At 44.9% G+C, this 22,630-nt stretch overlaps 1 long non-coding RNA gene across 2 annotated transcripts in view; it reads right to left on the bottom strand.

Moving 5' to 3' along the window:
* The window catches only part of LOC108176784 (uncharacterized), a 196,282-nt gene extending 176,644 nt beyond the window's left edge, over positions 1-19,638 (bottom strand). For both annotated transcript variants that reach the window (XR_007920131.2, XR_007920130.2), the window contains exon 1: positions 19,504-19,638. This is a non-coding gene — a long non-coding RNA (uncharacterized lncRNA). The remainder of the gene's footprint in view (positions 1-19,503) is intronic.
* Between the last annotated feature and the right edge of the window lie 2,992 nt (positions 19,639-22,630).

The raw sequence follows: 22,630 nt of genomic DNA, 5'->3' as shown, positions 1-22,630 counted from the left end.
TGCAGACAAATTGGGTGTGGAATATGGCACAGAGAAAACAAAGACAAGGAAGAGTCTAAGTGTAAGGACCTGGGCACCTGATTGGATGATGGTGGCATTTACTGTGACAGGGGAGTTTGAGGGAAACAACCTGTGAGGGAGATGCAAAGTTAGTCATGTTTGGTTCCATAAACACCAAGGGGCCAGACAGGTTTCATGTAAGTTCATGGAAACCATTGACCTCCCTCCTCTCCAGAGACACAGTCTTTTCCTTCCATCCACAACTTCCTCCTTGCTTCCAAGCACAGGTGCCCTACAAAGAAAGGAGTTGTTTTGTTGCACGTAAGAAACATAACAAAGGAGAGTCTATAGTAGACTTGGTACCAGAGTTCACTGGGTGTCTAATCTCCAAAGATGGCCCCCAACACACATGCTATCCTTCATACAAAAAAAAAAAAAAAGAGCTTATTTCTCCTCTCTTGGTAGGATAGGTTGGCCATGTGACCACTTAGGATAAGAATATGACAGTGACACGCCAGGTATTCCAAAGAGAGGTTGAACTTTCACCTCTGCTGGGAGAATTCCAGCCATGCAGAGAGAACTGAGGTACTCTGGTTGAGCCCCCAGTCAATGGCTTGTATCATCTGCCATCCATGTGAGTGAGTCAGGTCAGTTGCTACAGCCCAAGTAAACTCTCAAATGACACACAGAGGATGAATGAGGTTTACTATGCAACAGTATTGATACCAGGGTGGGACTCTAAACACTTTGCCAATATGAGGCTACTCACATGAAGCTGATGAGACCAAAAAACCTGCATTAACAGAGGCCAGTGCTGTGGCACAGTGGGTTAAAGCCCTGGCCTGAGGCGCTGGCATACCATATGGGCACTGGTTCTAGTCCCGCTGCTCTTCTTCTGATCCAGTTCTCTGCTGTGGCCTGGGAAAACAACAGAGGATGGCCCAAGTCCTTGGACTCCTGCACCTGCATGGGAGGCCCGGAGGAAGCTCCTGGCTCCTGGCTTTGGTTCGGCGCAGCTCCAACTGTTGTGGCCATCTGGGGAGTGAACCAATGGATGGAAGACCTCTCTCTGTGTCTCTGCCTCTCTCCGTAACTCTTTCAAATAAATAAAATAAATCTTTTTTTAAAAAAAACTGCATAACAAGTGAAGCAACTTTATCATTCTCAGACAAGCAGCTGGGAACCACAGGAGCCTAAGAATCATGATGGACCAATCTCCAAGGCTCAGGAAAGCTGACCAGGGTAGATGGAGCTTTGTATGCATGAGCCCTATATCACACTGCAGCAGAGGGACCTGGAAAGTGCTTCCACCCTGGGTTTGATACCCAGGGACCCCTAGACTCCCTGGGAAAAAGCAGTACAAGATATCCTATTCCAGGAGGGATGGGAGTAGAGCCTGGGCTCTTCTGGGCCAGTTCCTTCTTATCTCAGGACATTGCTTTCCTAGAAAAGTCTACAGTTATTCTTGAGAACCACAAGTGAGAAAGAGGGAAATGCTGGGCTGGGTTAGCCAATGTCATATGGGGACCTGCCCTGCATAAAACAGGTTTGCCAGTTGGCCTAGTCAATCCCCAAAATTATAGCAATAATTAATTAGTCCTAACCCACTAAATTTGAGGGTGGTTTAATATGCAGCAATTGATAACTGAAATATCCAGTCTAATAATTATGTTTCTTTGATTCCAGGACACTTTAGGAATAGCAATAAGCTTACCTAAGTGCCCAAAATCAAATTGAAAAAAACACCATGATTTCAGGAACTTTAAACATCTATTTAATGTTTCCTTTGGAGAAATATCTATTCAAGGCTTCAGCACATTTTAAAATCAAAATGTTAGGGACATTTTTGCTTTTTATGTATTTTGGACTCTGACCCCTTATCAGATGCGTAGTTTGCAAATATTTTCTCCCATTCTATGGGTTGCCCTTTCACTATGTTGATTGTTCCTTTTGCTGTTCAGACACTTTGTAATGCAGTCCATTCGTTTATTGTTGCTTTTGTTGCCTGTACTTTTGGTGTCATCACCATAAAATCATTGCCAAGACCAATGTCATGCATTTTCTTGTCTTCATCTAGAATTTTTACAATTTCATAGCTTACATTTAAGTCTTTACTCCATTCTGAACTGATTTTTCCATACGATGTTAGAGAAGTATACAATTATTGCATGTGGATATCCTGTTTTCCCCATATCACTCATTAAAGAAACTACCATTTCTCCACTGCATATTTCTGGCACCTTTGTCAAACATAAGTTGAATGCATATGCATGGATTTATTTCTGGTTCTGCTCTTTTGTTCCACTGGTCTATGTCTCTCTTTATGCCAGCATCACACTGTTTGATTATCACAGCTATATATTTTGAAATTATTAAGTACACTACTTCTAGATTCGTTCTTAGTTCTTAAGACTGATTTGGCTACTAATAATCTTTTGTGTTTCCATGTGAGTTTTAGGATTTTTTTTCTATTTGTGTGAAAAATGCCTTTGGGTGGCCGGCGCCACGGCTCACTAGGCTAATCCTCCGCCTTGCGGCACCGGCACACCAGGTTCTAGTCCCGGTCGGGGCGCCGGATTCTGTCCCGGTTGCCCCTCTTCCAGGCCAGCTCTCTGCTGTGGCCCGGGAGTGCAGTGGAGGATGGCCCAGGTCCTTGGGCCCTGCACCCCATGGGAAACCAGGATAAGTACCTGGCTCCTGCCATCGGATCAGCGCGGTACGCCAGCCACAGCGCACTGGCCGCGGCGGCCATTGGAGGGTGAACCAATGGCAAAGGAAGACCTTTCTCCCTGTCTCTCTCACTGTCCACTCTGCCTGTCAAAAAAAAAAAAATGCCTTTGGGATTTTAATAGGAACTATACTTAATCTGTAGATTACTTTTGATGATATGGATGCTTTAACAGTATTAAGTCTTTCAACTCATGAATATGGGCTGTATTCCCATCTGTTTATGTCATCTTCAACTTCTCTGATCAATGTTCTTTAGTTTTCGGTATGTAAGTCTTTACCTCCTTAGTTAATCCAACAAGTATATGTTAAAAAAAAAAAAAAACTCATCACTAATCATCAACAATACTAAAGGCAAATCCAAACCTCAATGAGGTATCACTTCACATATTTCATTATGAAATAAAGAGAAGTGTCAGCAAGATGTGGAAAAATTGGAATCTTTGCATGCTACTGGTAGGAATGCAAAATGGTATAGCCACTACAGAAAACAATGATGGTTTCTCAAAACATTGAAAGGAAAACTACTATATGACTCATCAATCCTACATGCACAAAATAATTGAGATCATGATCTCAACGATATATTAGCACTCGCATGTTCATTACAGCATTATTCAAAATAGCTATGATGTGGAAACAACTCAAGGGAAAATGTGCTGTAGGCATACAGTGGAATATTACTCAGTCTTGAAAGGATAGAAAATTTTGCAGAACACAACATGGATTCATCAACCTTGAGGACATCACACTAAGTAAGCCTACCATACAAAGGCAAATGCTGCATGATTCCATTTACATGAGGTTGCAGTCAAGTTCGCAGAATCAAAGAGTACAATGGTAATTGCTAGTAATGGAGGGGATGTGAATATGGAAAGTTACTAATCAATCAGCTAAGCAAGACAAGTTCTAAAGACCTGCTGTACAAGATGTATATGTAAAGATATACCTATGGCCAATGATACTGAATTATATACTTAAAATTTTGTTCAGAGGGTAGATCTCATGTCATGTCATCTAGACATAATAATTTTTTAAAATCTCTTTGGCATATGCCTTTAATAAGGAATACAGCCACCAGATGACACATATATGTACTCCAAGTTCTGTGTACTACACTTACTTCAATTATGTGACAAAAATAAACAACTCAGATTGTATCTGGTTTATCACCTAGTTTGTCCCTAAATTTATTGCTTCTTTGAAATGAGATCTGTCCCTCTCTCTCCCTCTTAGGGCACATTTCAATAACACTCCTTTTTCATAAAGTAAAACAAGACAGAGAAGCAGTCTTAAAACTCAATTTATGAAAGTCAGTTGGGACCAGAGTTTGAATTGAACCCCCCAAACCTGCCTAATTAATGACACACATTATTGCCCCTGTTCCCCTAACTGAATGCAGTCTCCAAACCTTGACGTGTTTTTCCAACGATAAAATGCAATAAATGAATTAGTGTCCTGAGGGACTGTGGCAGAAATAAAGGGAAAGCCACGAAAGATAGATGATGTCTCAACTAATTTTATGATTTATCGATCTCTACTTTGCTCATTTTGCAATGTTGGAGAGCTCATTTTTCTGCCAAGCCCACGGTAGTGTCACCCTTGCTAATAGATATGATTACTGTCCCCAAAACTGTGTTTGTGAAAATAAGAAGTGTGGTTTTCCTCTGATGCTGACCTCAGCACTTTTATTTTATTATGTGCTAGATCTGCTAAGAACCAAAATTGATGCACTTATCCAGGATTCTGTTGGACGGTCACAAGCATTTTTCTCATTTTTCTTCCAAACAAGTTCATCTTCAACCAAGTACAGATTCATGGTTTAAATTACTGAGTTGACACATCATCTGTTTTCAGTGTGGGTATTCTTATAAGGAAAATCTCTTGTGTGATAAGAGAGAGCAGAAAGGGGGCTAGAAGTGTCACAACTAGTCATTTTGGCCCATGTGCCAACGTGAGTTTAAAGATATACTTATTAGGATACACATAAATTGATTTGGATGGTTCAACAATTCCATTCAGCAAATATCGATTGGCTACATGTACTGTACTAAGTATTCTAGGTGTATTCAGTCATTCAAAAGAATGGATGGATGATAGATAGATTGATCATCGCTGGAGTTAGAGTGACAAAAATAGACAATGTCTCTTTTCTCATGAAAACAACTTAACAAGGAGTAAAGATAGAAATCTCAAACTTAATGATCATGAATAAAGTAAAGCAGGCTGGATTAGCCCCACCACAGCAGTGCTGTGTAGTATCTAACCAGTGGCTTACAACAGCAGCCAAATATATCTCATTCATGTGTCTGCTGTCCAGCTTAGGTTTGGCTGATCAAAGCAGGGCTTGACTTCAGGCCATCGGTTCAATGCATCTCTCACTCTTCTGGGACCAGCAAGTTACCCAGGAAAATTGCTTTCACAGCCGTAAGCAAAAGGGAAGCAAGCAAGCCCAACAACTCTACCACATTTCAAAATTTCATGTTCATACTAAATTCACCAATATACTATCGGCCAAAACAAGTCATCCGGCCAAGCCTAACTCAGGTAAACTCCACCCACAGTTGGAGGGGGAAGGGCTTGAACATATAGTGGGCAACAATCTACAGAATGATGTGGGTTTAAAAAGTGATTGGTGGGTAGGCTGGCACTGGGTGTAGCAGGTAAAGCTGCCACCTGCAATTATGGTATCCCATATGGGCACCTGTTCAAGTCCCACTGGCTCTACTTCTGATCCAGCTCTCTGCTAATGTGCCTAAAAAAGCAATAGAAGATGACCCAAGTCCTTGGGCCCCTTCCACCTATGTGGGAGACCCAGAAGGAGTTTGTGGTTCCTGGCTTTGGACCTGCCCGGCCCCAGTCATTGCAGCCATCTGGGGACTGAATCAGCCAATGGAAGATTCTCTCTAACTCTGCCTTTAAAATGAATAAATAAATCTCCTAAAATAAAATTTGTGATTTGTGATGGGTCAGAGAAAGTGGAGCACAGGAAGCAAGGAGGAGTGCTTCCTGTGATATCGGCAGAGGTCAGATCTTGTTGGGCTACAGAAAGCAATGGCACATTTTACTTGTGATTGCTTTTTTCTATTAAATATTTATTTATTTTGAAAGTCAGAGTTACATATAGAAGGCAGAGACAGAGAGAGAGAAGGAGATCTTTCATCCACTGGGTTACTCCTCAGTTGGCTACAATAGACAGTACTGGGCCAGAGTGAAGCGAAGCCAAGGGCCAGGAGCTTCATTTGGGTCTCCCACATGACTAGCAGGGGCTCAAACACTTGGGCCATCTTCTGTTTTTCCCAAACCATTAGGAGGGAGCTAGATCATAAGTAGAGCAGCCAGGACATGACTGGCACCCACAAGGGATGCCAGGGTTGCAAGTGATGGCTTTATTCACTATACCACAATACTCCATCATATTCCCCTTACTTGCGATTTCAAACCCCCTTTTTCCTGTTGCATGGATGGATGTATGATGGATGGAGATGACAGATGACCTCTACTTGGGTAGTCACAGTTGGAAAAGAAGGAAATGGCTAGATTGGGAAACAAGTGGTCTGGCAACACAGAGCACAGAGGAAACTAGCCTGAAAGATTCTAGACATTGAGAGGTCAAGGTCAAAAGGAGCAGTAGCAGCCAGCCCTCATCCATACAAAGGGCTCACAAATGCTCCCTACACCACAAGAAGCATGGCAGTCTTGACAGCCATCTTCCCCACAAATGTTAATGCAGCAGAGGGCGGGGCAAACTTACCATCCTGAACTGAAAGGGCCCTTCATTTGCATTATCTTCTATGAGCTCAGAAAACTTCCACACCTCACCTTTACCTGGGAAGAAGAGCTAAATGCTTTCCGCATGACACTGACCGCTTCCCTGCTCTGTCTCCAGCAGTTAGCCTCATCTCCCTCATCTCCTCGCACACACCCACCACTGCCACAACTCCCAGGCCTTTGCTCATGCTGCTCCCTCTGCCTGGGATGCCTTTCCCTCCTTTCAACTTCTTCACATCTTCAACGCTCCTTCTGCCAAGAAGACTTTTGGGAAAAAAACTCTGAGTGATGAGAGCAAGAGCTCTGTTCAGACAGGTTCTGCTTCAATCCAGGCCCTCCTTCTTACTGCCTGTGTGACCTTGGACAAGTCAAATCATCCTCTAGTTCTGATTTTTTTCATCAGTAAAATTAGATTATAATTATAGCTGCCTCAAAGGCTTGCTGTGAGGATTAAACAAGAGCGTCTATTTCAGGTTTCTATTGAAAGCCAGGCAACTTTATTTCAGTTAAGTGTCCACCAATGTGATAAACACCATATCGTCTTCCCTAGGGTCAATACTCCACTTCACTTTCTGGGTGCTATTTTGCCTGTGTGTTTGTCATCTTTTGTCCAAGTATTCTTTGAAGTCTCCTGGAGTCAAGGATAGTGCAATCACTACCTCTGAATTTAGACGGGACTGGGTTGCAGCCCTCCTCTGGTATCTCCTACTTGTATGATCACACCTCTCAGAACCTCAGTTTTTCTCTCATGTGAGAAATGGGCTGAAGGTTTACTGTGGTGAGGATTAAGTGAATTAATGTCCATAAAGCTTGCAGAATAGTGCCTGGCACACAGAAAACACAGCAAGGGTTATGGTTATGAAGACGGGGTAGGCCTGGGCATGCCCAGCCCTCATCCAGGGTCTGAGAATGTGGGCAGCCCTCTGAACATGAGTAGTAAAACCTGACATTTGGTCAGTAAGTCCAATGCCCCACTCTCCACCTTCTGAGTGATTTTACAGTTGTCAGTCAATCCCTTTGCAGGCTCTATTTGTCCAGACCCAAATGGCCTGCTTTCTCCTCCACTGGGGTCTCCTTGGGCTAATTCAGTCAACCAGAACAGAACAGAAGGATTTCTGGAGCCATTGGAAATGGCTTCCTGCACAAGGACCCGCGGGCAAGGTACAATACTGTCTGGCTATTTGGAGCCAGGCAGAGACCAGCACTGGAGGACATCCCTAGGTTTATTGCTTTCCCTTCTCCCACAAAGCAAGCCTACCATCCAGGCCAGCAAGCACTTCTCATTCACCTGCTAAGGCAGTTACAAAATTTGACTCCCCCAGGAAGCTGACTTTAATAATGGGATGCCAAGGAAAGAACGGTCCTAGAAGGGAAAGAGAGGGAGGGCAGGTGGGGGTAGGAGTCTGAGGCTGAGTGACACATCCTATATGAAGCTGATTCATGTCAGAGCAAATCTGGGCTGGGACCAGCTGATTCAGGCAGTTAAGTTATTGCTCTGCCAGTTTAATATTTCGCCATCTGCTAACTGAAGGCTCTACTGCCTGCTGGGTCCTATAAAGCCTGTTATTTATTATATTACACATGGCAACATCTGCCACCGGATGAGGCTCTACTCGGCACCCTAATTAAACAAACACACACTCCAGCGACAGCAGAGGGCCGGGTCTCGCTGTGAACGAGTTGAACTATTGCAGGGAGTTAAAAACTTCCAATGTCCCATCCTGAGTTTCCAAGGCAGCCTATGGGGCATTCTGCTCATCTCCTGATGGTCACTAAAGATTTATAGCCAATTATAAGCAGGCTTGGAAAATGGGCTTTTAAAAAATTGGCTGTGTTTTCATCTTTTCTACCCTGTCTCCCTCCCAAATAGAACTTGAATTTTAGGACTTGGTTTGGCTGGCGATCAGAATTCCTGGTCTGTTTTCCTACCAACTCTGTCATATGGTTGCTTCCACCATTACCCTTCCATCTCCTTGCACACTCTTGGAAATGCTCGATGTCCCTGTTGAAATCTGAAGCCCTACAGCTGAGGAACATGAGCTCCAAATTTTCCATTCACGTGTTTCACATGTTTATTCATGCATGCATTCCAGTTATGGAATACATGCTCCATGATCCACACTCTAGCAGGGAGCTGGTGAATGAGACAGACATTTCCGTCTTCATAAAAGGCACATTTGACCAGAGTCATTAAGTGGATAAATAAACAAAGAAGATAATTTGCAGAGTGTAGTGAGTGCTGGGAAAGAATTCAGAAAGGTGATAATGAGTTAAAGAATATTAGAGGCAGGCACCATGGCTCACTAGGCTAATTCTCTGCCTGTGGCGCCGGTACCCGGGTTCTAGTCCCGGTTGGGGCACCGGATTCTGTCCCAGTTGCTCCTCTTCCAGTCCATCTCTCTGCTGTGGCCTGGGAAGGCAGTGGAGGATGGCCCTGCACCTGCATGGGAGACCAGGAGGAAAGCACCTGGCTCCTGGCTTCAGATCGGCACAGCACACTGGCCATAGCGGCCATTTGGGGGGTGAACCAATGGAAGGAAGACCTTTCTCTCTGTCTTTCTCTCTCTCACTGTCTAACTCTACCTGTCAAAAATAAAAAAGAATATTAGAGACTGGGCTGGTGTATGGGTGTATGAGTTCTCTATGCCCACTGTTAACAAGTTACCACCAATTTAGTGGCTTCAAACCCAAATGTATTATCTTCCAGTTATGACCTTCTGAGTCCTATATGACTAAATGTGGTGTTCCAAAAGCAAGTCACAGGGCTAAAGTCAAGGTATCAGAAGGGCTCTTCCTTCTGGAGGCTCTAGGACAGAATCTCTTTCTTTGCCTTTTGCAGGTTCCAGAGGCCACCCACATTTCTTAGTTTGCGGCCCCTTCATTCATTGTCAAAGGTAGGATCGTGGTATCGCTCTGACCTTGCTTCTCTCCTCCTACTTCTTTGCCTCTCTTCAACTCCTCTATTTTTAAGGACCTCCCTTAACACTGATAACAATGGGCCCAGACAGATATTCCCAATCTCCCTATGTGGTGGCCAGCTGATTGGTAAACTTAATTCCATCTGTTACCTTAATCATTTAACCTAATCCCAGGTTTTGTTTTTGTTTGTTTGCTTTGTTTATGGTGGAAAAAAAACATATTTGGAATTAGCCAGCTGAATCCCAATTTTGTTGGTAATATCCAAGCATCATAATTGGGAGCCAGGGAAACATAAGCCTTCTTTTCTCCAACAGGTCCTATCAGGGAACTGACTTGGCCACATCAGTGTCATAGCTTCTTCACATCTTGTTGGATCTGCTGCTTGCTGAACTTGACATCCACAGTGAACAACACGAGTGGGTTATTGTCTTCTATCTTTCATGGCAGACTTGGTGGTCGGGAAACTTGATGACGGCCCAGTGGTGAAGCTTGTTCCTCCTGGGGGTGCTCTTCTGAGGATGTCTGTGCTGCTGCCAGAGCACAGTGTCCTGGGCCACTGGAGCACAGGAGACATACTGATCTTCTTTTGTGCTGTAGGCACCTTTCAGGATTGCCTTTTTGGCCTTCAAAGCCTTTGCTTTGGCTTCAGCTTTGGGAGGGGCAGGAGCTCCCTTCGCCTTTGGCACCATCTTGATGAAAAATAATCCCAGTTTTTTTTAAAGAGTTTATTTATTTGAAAGAGTTACAAAGAGAGGTAGAGACAGAGAGAGAGGTCTTCCATCCGCTGGTTCACTCCCCGATTGGCGGCAACAGCTAGAGCTGTGCTGATCAGAAGCCAGGAGCCAGGAGCTTCTTCCAGGTCTCCCACGTGGGTGCAGGGCCCCAAGCACTTGGGCCATCTTCTACTGCTATCCCAAGCCATAGCAGAGAGCTGGATCAGAAGAGGAGCAGCCGGGACTAGAACCGGTGCCCATATGGGATGCCAGCACTTCAGGCCAGGGCATTAACCCACAGGCCCTTATTCTGCCTACCATAATGGGCAAGGCTAAAGATACAGCAGCCTTAAGAGAGCTTCTCTGAGGTGTGACAATGTGATGAGGTTCCAAGTAGAAAGGAAAGGATGTGCAAAGACCTAGAAGCAGAAAGGAACTTGAATGGCTACAGTGCTGAAGGGAAGACGGCCAGGGGCTTCGGGAGTCATTGAGAGTCATGGGCAAGGGAAAGATGCCCAAGATGAAGCCAAAGAGGTGTAAAAAAATAAAAGGTCAGACCACTGAGATTCTTGTACACAAGAAACAAGTTGTTGCGAGGATTAAAGGGCTAAACATAGGGGCCAGCGCTGTGGTGTAGCGGGTACAGCAGCAGCCTGCAGTGTCAGCATCCCATATGGGCACCAGTTCGTGTCCCGGCTGCTCTACTTCCTATCCAGCTCTCTGCTGTGCCTGGGAAAGCAGCAGAAGATGGCCCAAATCCTTGGGCCCCTGCACCCATGTTGGGGGCCTGAAAGAAGCTCCTGGCTCCTGGCTTCAGCCGTTGCAGCCAACTGGGGAGTGAACCAGCAGATGGAAGACTTCTCTCTCTCTGTCTCTCCTCTCTCTGTGTAACTCTGACTTTCAAATAAATAAATAAATCTTAAAAAAAAAAAAAAAAAAAACAGGGGCCAGCACTGTGGCACAGAGGGTTAACGCCCTGGCCTAAAGCACTGGCATCCCATATGGACGCTGGTTCAAGACCCGGCTACTCCACTTCCCATCCAGCTCTCTGCTATAGCCTATGAAAGCAGTAGAAGATGGCCCAATCCTTGGGCCCCTGCACCCACGTGGGAGACCCAGAAGAAGCTTCTGGCTCCTGGCTTCTGACCAGCGCAGTTCCGGCTGTTGCGGCCAACTGGGGAGTGAACTATCAGATGGAAGACCTCTCTCTCTCTCCTCTCTGCCTCTCCTCTCTCTGTGTAACTCTTTCAAATAAATAAATAAATAATCTTTAAAAAAAACCAGATAGTGACACACTGACATTTAAAAAATAAAAAAGCTAAACATAGAAAGACAACTTATTTTCATTTAGCACCTAGTTTTTACCACATCCTGTTTCAGAACCTTTAACAGTATCATCTCATTTAATCCAATTCCCATTTCACAGATAAGAAAGTAGTGAGTTGAATGACAAAATGATAGATAGGATATGAACCTTGAAATATCTGATTCCAAACTCATTCTCCCTCCACTCCACAAGGATGCAACCCAAATAACTTTGCTTCTATGTATTTGTGATTATGAAGGCAAGATTCTCTATCTTTCTCTCCTCCTTGAACTTCATTGAAGCCTTCAGAATCCCAAAATTACATGCAATAGGATGTTCCACTAAACGTGTGTTTTGCTTGCTGCTGTTTTATAGAGAGGTACATGAAATTCCCCCTCCATGCTCACGGGTAAGATTGACCCTGTATGTTTCCCAATCCCACCAGAGAGGATGTGTGTTAACTGGGGCACTGGCTGAGCTGCTGATAAAACACAGTGGTTCAAATGAGGTAGGAATTGATTTGGCTTTCATGGATTCATCCATAGGTAAATAGTGTGAGGCTGTCATGATTTCTCTGCCCTTAGTGATCAGTGAGGATCTGGTTCCTTCCATCTTAGTGTTGTTCTTTAGCCTGGAGTATTATTGTCCTCATCCATGTGGTTGAAGTGGACTTGCTAAAACCCATCAAATTCCAGCCTGTAGCGAGAGGGTACAGAGGGTAGAAGGCAAGTATTTTCCTTTCGAATGCTGTGATTTGAGGTTGCATGCACCACCTCTGTTCCTACCCCACTGGCACATTTAGTTACAAGAGATGTCAGGAAATGTCCACTCAGATGATCATTTACCCAGCTATATTTTGGGTGGTTCTACTACTAATGGGTAGAATCCTGGAGTATAGTTAGTATTTTGCCACAAAACATAGCTATCTTTTGTTTTATCTAAAGTCTAAGTGTTCCTTGCCCATTGGATATTGTTTTTAAAAAGATTTTAGAGGCAATAAATCTTTCTTGTCAGGGGAGAGAACCAAATTAATTTTTGTTTTCTTTCAGGAGCTAAAAGAAAAAAACAACTGATTCTGCGTGGCCCTCACTCACCTTCTGCCTTGGAAAAGGCATAGGAGTTGTGGGGTCCAGGTGAGCGGCTCCACAAACCTGATCTGGCACAGGACCTTTGAGGAGCAGTTGGTTATTCTGGGGTTACCAGGCTTCACAGCCATGTAGCCCAGTGGCGTTAGCTCCCCCCCCCCATGCTCAACAGCGCCACCTTGTGTCGGTAAGAAACACTAAAAGGATGGCAAACAGAGCTTTTTCCCTATTTGGCATTACAAGCTGTGAGCGACTCTTTAACTATAGGAACCCTGGAACCCTGGAATGCTCGGATGGCCCTTTGGAGAGCAAAGTCCCAATACTTCAGGACTTCTGGCTGACCCAGAAGCTGGCAACTCAAGTAATTTTCATTCAAATTTGAGGGAAACATTATAAACTTATGATGAAACTTGCTCTTGAGGTATTTATGGAAATGCTGACTTCTATCCACAGACAAGAGAGGTAAAAATAAACAACCCTCCGGGAGATCTCCTTAAACATGACACAGAAAGACGGGTCAATAAAATGCCAAAGATCTGACTTATGAAAGGCGGAGAAACTCATGAAGAGTCAAGGTGACTCACTAAAACACACGCCAACTGCAATTTTAAACAAATCCCACTTAAGCGACTGCTTACCGGAGGAAACCGAAGGACCAGCAGAGGCCCACGGAGAAGGGATTTCAGATGGGTCAGAGCAGCACATATTGACAACTGTAATTACCTGGCAATCACATAAGCTTGGGGACCCTTCCCCACTTGTTCCTGCCTAAATTTAATTTATCTAACATTTCGGAATGCTTCCTCTAAGTCTTGCATTCTGCATGTGGATGGGGAAGGTGAGGAACCAGAAATCGCACAGGAGAGATGGAGAAAGATGAATGCAGAAATTGCTGAGGCGACGTCCTTGCTCCCAGGGTACAGTTGTCAGGAAAATCTTCACAAGTGCCTAGCAATGAAACTAGAGACCTCACGTGCTTCATCTGTGAAATGGGATGAGTATCCTACAAGCTGATATAAATGATGCATTACAAAAAAAAAAATTAACGTTGAGATAAAAAATAAAATAAAATAAAATAAAAGATGCATGAGAATGCAAGGGAACAAGAATATAACTCAACTCTGTGGTTCAAGGACAGTGCCATTGAGGAGGCAGCACTTGAGGTAGGTATGGAAAGCAGAGTGGGTTTTGATGAGAGAATGTGCGGAAGGCCTCTCTGAGCCTCTGTCTACACATCAGCGAAGTGGATTACCAAGCTTTTGTGCAGGTTAGAAACAGTGTTCATGGAACACCCAGGATGGTGCAAGGCATTAAAAATACCAAGTGATTACAATTAATGTAACAACTAATCACTGACTACGATAATGCTGAGGACACAATTCTGAGGTCAGTGCTTTTGAAGGAAGACCAAGCTGGTAATGGCCCTGGCTCCTAGCAGAAGCAAATGCAAACCCTCTCTGCTGGAAAACATTTCCTAGGTGGGCCATCAAGACTTCCTTAGATGAAGATCGAACCTCCATGAGCTCACATTCAAAGGCCAGCATCCTCACTAGGAAATAAGCCACCCTGAGTGGGACTCAGCACAAATGGTAGATTTTTACACCCACCCACTTCAGATCCTGGAACTCCTGCACCAACCAGATACATGGTATAAAATAACTGTTACTATTTATTTAAACAGATAAAATACAAAATTAGGAAAATGAACAAGTAATTAAAACTTGCTTAAACATGATGAGGTATAGTAGAAACCAAATAAAAATTTTGTAAACTGAATATAATTGTTGAAGTAAAAAAAAACTCAATTTAGATTTAAAATATCAGAAAGTAGTACTCGAACTTGAAGATATATCATAAGAGATTATTCAGAATGCAACACAAATAGGCACAGAGGTTAAAACTGTTAAAGACCAGATATATGGAAGATAGAAAAGGACACACTAGACTGTCTAACTGGAGTGACAGGAGAGAAAAGAGTGATTGGACAAGAGGCAGCATTTTTTTAAAGATTTATTTATTTATTTAAAAGTCAGAGTTACAGAGAGAGTGAGACAGAGAAGAGATCTTCTATCTGCTGATTCACTCCCCAGATGGCAGCAACAGCCAGGGCTGGGCCAGGCCGAAGCCACAAGCCAGGAGTTTCTTCCAGGTCTCCCACATGGGTAGCAGGGGCCCAAGTACTTGGGCCCATCTGCTGCTGCTTTTACCAGGCCATTAACATGGAGCTGGATCGAAAGTGGAACAGCCAAGACATGAACTGGTACCTATATGGGATGCCGGCGTCTCAGCCTAAGACTTAACCTGCTACACGAACATGCTAGCCCTGAGAGGCAATATTTAAAGTGATAATCAATAGGAATTTTCTAGAAATACTAATATGTTAATCTTCTAGTACAAGTACAACATGCACAGATACTCCTCAATTTAAAATGTGGTTATGTCCTGATAAAGCAATCACAAGTTGAAAATGCACTTATTCCACAAGTATGCTGTGGAATATCTGTGGTTTACCCTCATGATGGAAGGGCTGACTGGGAGCTATGGCCAGTGCCCAGTACCCTGAGAGAGATGGGAAAAGATCAAAATTCAAACTACTGTTTCTACTGCATGCATATCTCTTTTGCACCCTCATAAAGATGAAAATTCTAAGTCGAACCATTGTTAAGTGGGAGACTGTCTCCATAAACAAAAGACATACAACAAAATCTCTCCCTAGGTGCACTGCAATGAAACCACAGCACATCAAAGACAGAGGATCTAAAAGCCCCCAAGAGGACCTGGCAGATCACCCTCTGAACAGCAGTGCTGAGATCAGCACCACAGTTTCAGGCACAGCCACGGAAGGCACGAAACCCTGAACAAAGTCACCAAAGGCCTAAGAGAAAGCAATCATCCTTCTGGAAGCGTGTACCGGGCAAAGGGTTCTTTTAAGAATGATATGAGATGATGACCTTTCCATATTAACCAAAACTGAGATTTTACTACGAACAGATCATCACTAAAGGAATTCTTTTAAAAATGGAACAAGAAAAACGGCCCAGAATAAAGTTCTCAGGTGCACAGTTAGCAAATAAACTCAAAAGCAGGTAGATAATTCTAAAACATTATCCATATAAAATGCAAATAATAATCTAATTTGTGAGTCTTTTAAAGCCAGAAATGGAAACCATCAATCATAATGACAGCAGGAGGTCACTGACATGATAAAGTCCTTACATTACTGAGAAGGGAAAGCTGAGATAGACTTTCAATTCTACTAAGTAAATAAAATTTCAAGAGAAAATAATATAAAAATGATTTTAACTTTCTTGTAATTTTACTTTTTTTACTTTGGGATTTTTAATTGTGGACTTTTAAAATGCCAAGCTGATAGAAAGGAAAGCTGAATATGAGAGCAAAACAAATGCAAACAAAAATCTCAATTCAAAGAAAAGGAGAGAAAAGAACTTTAAAATGGGATAAACCTTAGAAATCACATTGAGTGAAAAAAAATCAAGTCTCAAAATAATAGATTATGATACCATTTCATAAGGCTCAAAAGAAAAACTTAAAAAAATACACACAAAAAAAGGCACTTCAAAAAGTTCATGAAAAAAAGAAACAGAATGGAATTTTTAAAAAGTGCGTTTTTCCATGAACTTTTTGAAGGCCCCGTGTATGTGTGAACATTGCTGATAAAGCTAGTAAAGCAAAAGATGGGAAGGAAAACACAAAACCAGCAGAGATTTCTGTAACGGGTTGAGACGGGTGCAGGAGAGCCCATTAACCCCCAGGTAGATCCAGTTCTACTGGTAATTTTAGTCACTAAGTCAGGCAATGACTTCGTGGCTTTTTCTTCTGTGACTATACTTTGAAACATATTTTCTTTTGTGTGTTTCCAGTATTGCATTAAAAATATATAAAAAGGCATTAAAGGAGCAAAGCAAGAGGAAGATAAGTTTCCCAAGGACCAGGGCAAGCACAAAGCTTTTCTGCACCCTCTCTGCTGCGCACACGGTGGGTCTGCAGCAGGTATATGCTGATGTTGCAGCTTGGGAACTGGTTCATATGAGCGAGTTATGGCAGGATGAGGAAAGCCAGGGCTCCTGGAGCCAGCGGAGAACTAAATGACATGATGATACCCTACTTAATACAGCATTATGGCCACGATGCGGGTAACAGTAACAGGAAGGCAAATGAGTTTTTCAGCCACAAATTCCACCATTTCTGTGTCTCGGGGCGGGATGCCTGCCTACAGTTCCTCTGGGCTTCATGTTTTTAAATCATGATGGATGATCCCATAAGGAACCACACAAGATCAGTGGAATTCATTCATTTGCCTTGTGCCCTGGGAACTCTTTCATTCCCTCCCCAGACCTGACTGCCTCCTCTCATTACTGGAGGCAGCAGTGGGGTTCCAACCACACCAACCGACCAACAGAGAAGTGGGACAGAGACCCAGGACCACCAGGCCAGCGGGGCCGGCTCTAGCCACAAAGGCTAGAAAATAAGATGCCTTTATATTCCGTCAGGGGAGAACGAGAGGACACGCTTAGGCGTCAACTCCTGTGTCTCCCACTGCCGCCCTGGAGGCTGTGTGTTGAGAGGAGTGGGCTACTTGGCCTATGCAAGGCTCATTTCTGCACAAGGCCATGCAGACAGCAGTGTGTCATTCAGGGGTGACTGGGAGCCTCTGCTTGCACCAGCTTTGGTAGCACAGAGCAGGTGGCCCCCCAATATGCTTCCCTTTCTTACTAAGTCCCCTGCACATCTTCACCTCTGACCTCCAACGGTTCAACTAAGGAGACTAATCGTGAGTGACAGAGCCTTTGAAAACGACTACAGGCTGCAGCTGCTCCTCTTCCTCAGGGAGACATGACTTCTCTCCAGACTAAATGTATTTTCTTTAGCAAAATACGTTGATAGGCAGCTTTGGTTATGAAATGTGAGGCCCCCCAGGGCACAGCTGAGAAGGAGACATTGAAAGGAGAGGCGGCAAAACAGCTCTGTGCTGTGAAAACAAACAGGACATCGGCAGCACTCTGCGAAGGGAGGTGATAAGAGAAAGCACAACACAGCAGCCACCCCACCGTCCGCTGCCCGTGTCATCCACGCGCCCTACTTTAGTTCTCCTTAGAAATGACAGCGGCCCCTCCTTAACCGCTGAGAAGACATTCAAGACCCCCAGGCGAGGCCTGAACCCAGTTAGTACTGAACTCGGGGTACCCCGGGGTTTTATTTCCTATTCATACCTGCACACATTTCATGCCTCTTCCGTCTCCACTAAGCTCTTAGCACGTACTGTTCTAACTTGTGCAGTTTATGCAGCAACAGCAAAACCAGCGCAAATTTCTTTTTTCCACTTTCACAATGTCATGGGTGAAAGATCTGCCCTACTGGATATCTCCCGCCCGGGAGTGGTGGCACACAGAGTTGTTGGAGGAGCTACAGAGACCCTTTAATCTAGCCCAGCCTCCTGAAGTCACCCTCAACTAAAAATAATAACACATTCCTTCGTAAGGGCAATGTGTATTTTTAAATATATAAGGGGCAAGGAAGGGCAGAAATCCAAAGGTTTGCTCAGTTCAAACTCCACGGGTGAGCTTTCCCCTCCCTTCCTGAGTGGAGAGCTCTCACCTCCTCACCCTGCAGCTTTGCTTCGGCACAGCCGAACGGCGAGCATCAGTAACCTCGCACTCCGGGGCCGGGTGAAGCACAAGAAAGGGTCCCTGGACACAACCTGGGAACCAAGCTAAGGCAGTCAGGGGCTCACAGGTGCGTGGTGTATACAGAGCGGGTACACGGACGACGGGATGACAGACGTCCCAGGACGTCCAGGACGGAGCAGGACAGCAGGTTTCACCCCACGACTGAGAAAGGCATGCGACTTCTAACGGGAATCGTCTACTTGGGGAATTTTCCATTTAACATGTTTAGACCACAGTGGACTACGGGTAACCAAAACCACACTGAGGAATTTTTAAGCAGAGCGGCTGTAAACCGCAGACTAATAAAATAAACGCTGTTTGAAGCCTGAGTTTAGGGGTGCTCTGTTACGTGGCATTACTGTAGCAGCAGCTGGCTCGGACACACGACACTGGCTGGGTTCAAATATAAGAAAAATCACATCGAAGTTGTGTGACTGAGGCTTTGGACTCAGAGCATCCTGGGACAAGCCTGTCCCCCGTCACCACGCCTTTCTTCCCCCTCCGGAGAGGGAGTGAGGTGACGCCTTCCTCACAGGTCACGGTGACAATTAAACGACTAGTTTTCCAGGCCGGTGCGACGGTGCAGTGGGTTAGCTGCCGCCTGCAGCACCCGATCCCATAACGCAGCGCCAGTTCGAATCCCGGCTGCACTGCTTCTGATCCAGCTCCCTGCCCACGTGCCAGGCACGCAGTGGAAGACGGCCCAAGGGCTTGCGGGACCCGGGGGGGAGTTCCAGCCTCCTGGCTGTGGTCCGGCACAGCCCTGACCCTCACCGCCATCTGGGGAGTGAACCGGCCAATGGACGACCCCTTTCTCTCTGTCATTCTGCCTTTCAAATAAAATAAAATAAATCGTTTCTAAAAATCACCAGTTTTTTTCCCAAGGGAAACTCAGTTCTACTAAATATGAAGACAGGGTGTTGATCCTGTACAGTGCCCGAAGTGAGAGGCGGGTAGTCCACAGGAATACTTTCCCAATCAACTAGCAATATAAGATCAATTACAATACGCAAAGCTTGCATGCAGCAAGACAGTTACTCACCCCCCTTAAAAACAGGCATGGCTTCTTCTGGGGGCTTGCTATGGGAAAGGAACAGCGGCGCGCGCAAATATCTCGGTTTTTTTAACTTGGGGTCTCGCCTCCCGCAGAGAGAGGAGCAGAGCGCGTTTGGCAGTGAAGCGCTGAATGTGCATTCACGAGTGGGCGTGGGCGCGGGCCGCTCCACGCTGACAAATACCCACCATGAAAGGACCGCCCGCAGCCCAGGGAGAAAAGAAAAAACCGAAAACCGTACCTGTGCTTGGAATGTATGTCGTTCGAGGGCGGCTCAGGGGTGAGCAGGAGACGTCGACGCCTCGCGGCGGCAGAGCTCACGGGAGAGAAGCACCCAGAACAGACCAGAAATCCAGCCCACTTCTGCTCAGGGCCTTCGAGCGCAAGCGCAGTGCCGCTTTCCGCCTTCCGCCTCCTTTTATAAGCAAGGGGGTGGGGCCCCAGTTAGATATGCAAATAGGTTGGGGGGTCTTTGGGCCACTGGTCCGGGTGCATTCTGGGAAGGTGGGGATATCAAATTACAGTTAAAGAGACAGCGTCACTCTTCTGGCATACAAGAGTTCGCGTTGCCTCAACTTCCTGTTTATCACACGTCAATAGGACCATATTTTTATTAAGAACTATTAAAATCTTTACATATTTTGAGTGGGTATCCACCTCCTAGATTCTATCTGAAGGTGTCAAAATTTTTAAAGCACTTTACAAATTTTAGATTTAAAAACAACATTTATTTATTTATTTTTGAAAGGCAGGTTTACAGAGAGAGAGAGATCTTCCATCTGATGATTCACTCCCCAGATGGCTGAAACTGCCAGCACTGGGACAGGCAGAAGCCAGGAGTCAGGAGTTTCTTCCGGGTCTCCCACATGGGTGCAAGGGCTCGCTCATGTACTTGGGCCATCTCCTGCTGCTTACTCAGGCCATTAGTAGGGAGCTGGATTGGAAGTGGAGCAGCCGGGACACAAACCACCACCCATATGGGATGCCAGTGGCCAAACCAGACTTGCTACACCACAGCACCAGCCCTTCACATTTTAGATCTTTATTGAAGTCTACTTGGTTGGGGTTCCACTTCCAATTCAAATCTAGAGAGCCAGCAGAGAAAGCCTATTCTCTCCCAAATAATCAAAGCAACACAGATAAGCTACAAAGCATTACAGATGTTCATACACTACGGCCTAGCAGGAGAGCAAAAGAACTAAGAACACCTCCTTCAACACATTCCGGAATCTTCTCTCCAGAATACCCCCAGAGCGGAGCATCAGAGCCAAACCAGACCCTACAACAACACTCAGAAAGCAGGAATATGGCAGTGGACAGCGAGGAGGGCTCTTCAGTGGCCCCCCAGGCAGGTGTCTAAGCTGCAAAACAAGAGAAACCCCCACTGGCCCAAAGGCCCGTGGCTCCGCTTTGAATCACAAGTGGTCTTCTGGAATCTCACAAATGCTCAGATCCCAGCACCTGCTGGACAGAAAGTTCTGATCCTACCCTTAAAATATCTGAAGCCAGTGGTGAACTGAATAAAATGAAAGCTGTAATGAAGTCCAGTCTGAGCTCAACTGAAGGTCAAAGGGACGTAGCTCCCACTCTAAAAAAGGAAAGTATACGTTTTCTGAGAGTAAATATTTTTATTTTGGTCTCCGCTGCTCTTTCCTACAAAATTTCGGGCATAGAACGGAACATCAAGAGACCCAGGAATAGGGACTGGTGTTGGGCACAGCAGTTAAGATGCTGCACAGGAAAACTGTATCCCCTAAGGAAATGCCTCGGTTCAAGTCCTCACTCTGCTTCCACTGATGGGCACCTTGGAAGGCAGCAGTGATGGCTGAAATGCTTGGGTCCCTCCCGGACACTCATGTGGGAGACCTAGATTGAGTTCTGGGCTCCTGGGTCTAGATGAGCCCAGCCCTGGATGTCTCTGTCTCTGTCTTTCTCTCTCTCTCTTTGTCTCTCTCTCTCCCTCCCCCTCACCACCTTTCAAATAAATATATTTTAAATATATACTAACATTTTAAAAGAAGAGAAATGTAGCCCACAGTTAAGAGAGGAAATAATAAATAGAAACAAACCCAAAAATATAATAGGTCAGAATTGGGGCCAGTGCTGTGGCGTAGAGGATTAAGCCACTGTCAGCACTGGCATCCCATATGGGAGGCAGTTCGAGTCCCAGCTGTTCCACTTCCAATCCAGCTCCCTGCTAAGGTATCTGGGAAAGCAACAGAAGATGGCCCAAGTGCTTATGACCTTGCATGTAGGAAACCTGAGTTTCCTGGCTCCTGGCTCCTGGCTCTTGGCTTCATCCTGGCCCAGCCGCAGCCGTTTTAGCCATTCGGGGAGTGAACCAGAAGATGGATGATCTCTCGCTCTCTCTCTCTCTCGCTCTGTAATTCTGAATTTCAAATTAATAATTAGATCTTTTTTAAAAAAATGTCAGAATTGTTAAAAGACTTGAAAATAACTACAATAAAAATTCTAAAAATCGAGGCAGGCGCCATGGTGTAGGGGGTAAAGTCATCGCCTGCAGTGCCAGCATCTCACATGAGTGTCGGTTCGAGTCCTGGCTGCTCCATTTCCAATCCAGCTCTCTGCTATGGCCTGGGAAAGCAGTAGAAGATGGCCCAAGACCTCGGGCCCCTGCACCCTTGTGGGAGACCTGGAAGAAGCTCCTGGCTCCTGGCTTCAGATCAGCACGGCTCTGCTCATTGTGGCCAATTGGGGAGTGAACCAGCGGATGGAAGACTCTTTCTCTGCTTCTCCTCTCTGTGTAACTCTTTCAAATAAATAAATAAATCTAAAAAAATGCTAAAAATAAAATGGAAATGTAGAGAACATGCATAAAAATTTAGGAAATATCATAGAGATATGTTCAGCATGAAATATTAGACATGCTAGAAGAAAATCAAATGGAATAATTAGAAATAAAAATACCATGTTAGAAATGAAAAAGTCACTAGATTACCTCAACAGCAAACTGGGAGACAAAGGAGAAAATCATCTGTGAACTAAAAGGCAGATCAATAGAATCCAAACTCAAAAAAGAAAGAAAAAATTCAAAATATTTTATATAAACAGAATATTTAAGATCTAACTTGATAACAAGTCATGTGACAAAAGTCTCAGAAGGATGAATGGAACAGACAACATTGTAAGAAGTAACTGCTGGCTGGCACCGCGGCTCACTAGGCTAATCCTCCACCTTGTGGCGCAGGCACACTGGGTTCTAGTCCCAATCGGGTCGCCGGATTCTGTCCCGGTTGCCCCTCTTCCAGGCCAGCTCTCTGCTGTGACCAGGGAGTGCAGTGGAGGATGGCCCAAGTACTTGGGCCCTGTACCCCATGGGAGACCAGGATAAGTACCTGGCTCCTGCC

This window comes from Oryctolagus cuniculus, chromosome 19, assembly GCF_964237555.1.
Source record: "Oryctolagus cuniculus chromosome 19, mOryCun1.1, whole genome shotgun sequence".
In the NCBI taxonomy this organism is placed as follows: domain Eukaryota; kingdom Metazoa; phylum Chordata; class Mammalia; order Lagomorpha; family Leporidae; genus Oryctolagus; species Oryctolagus cuniculus.
This window is presented reverse-complemented; position numbering and strand designations above follow the sequence as displayed.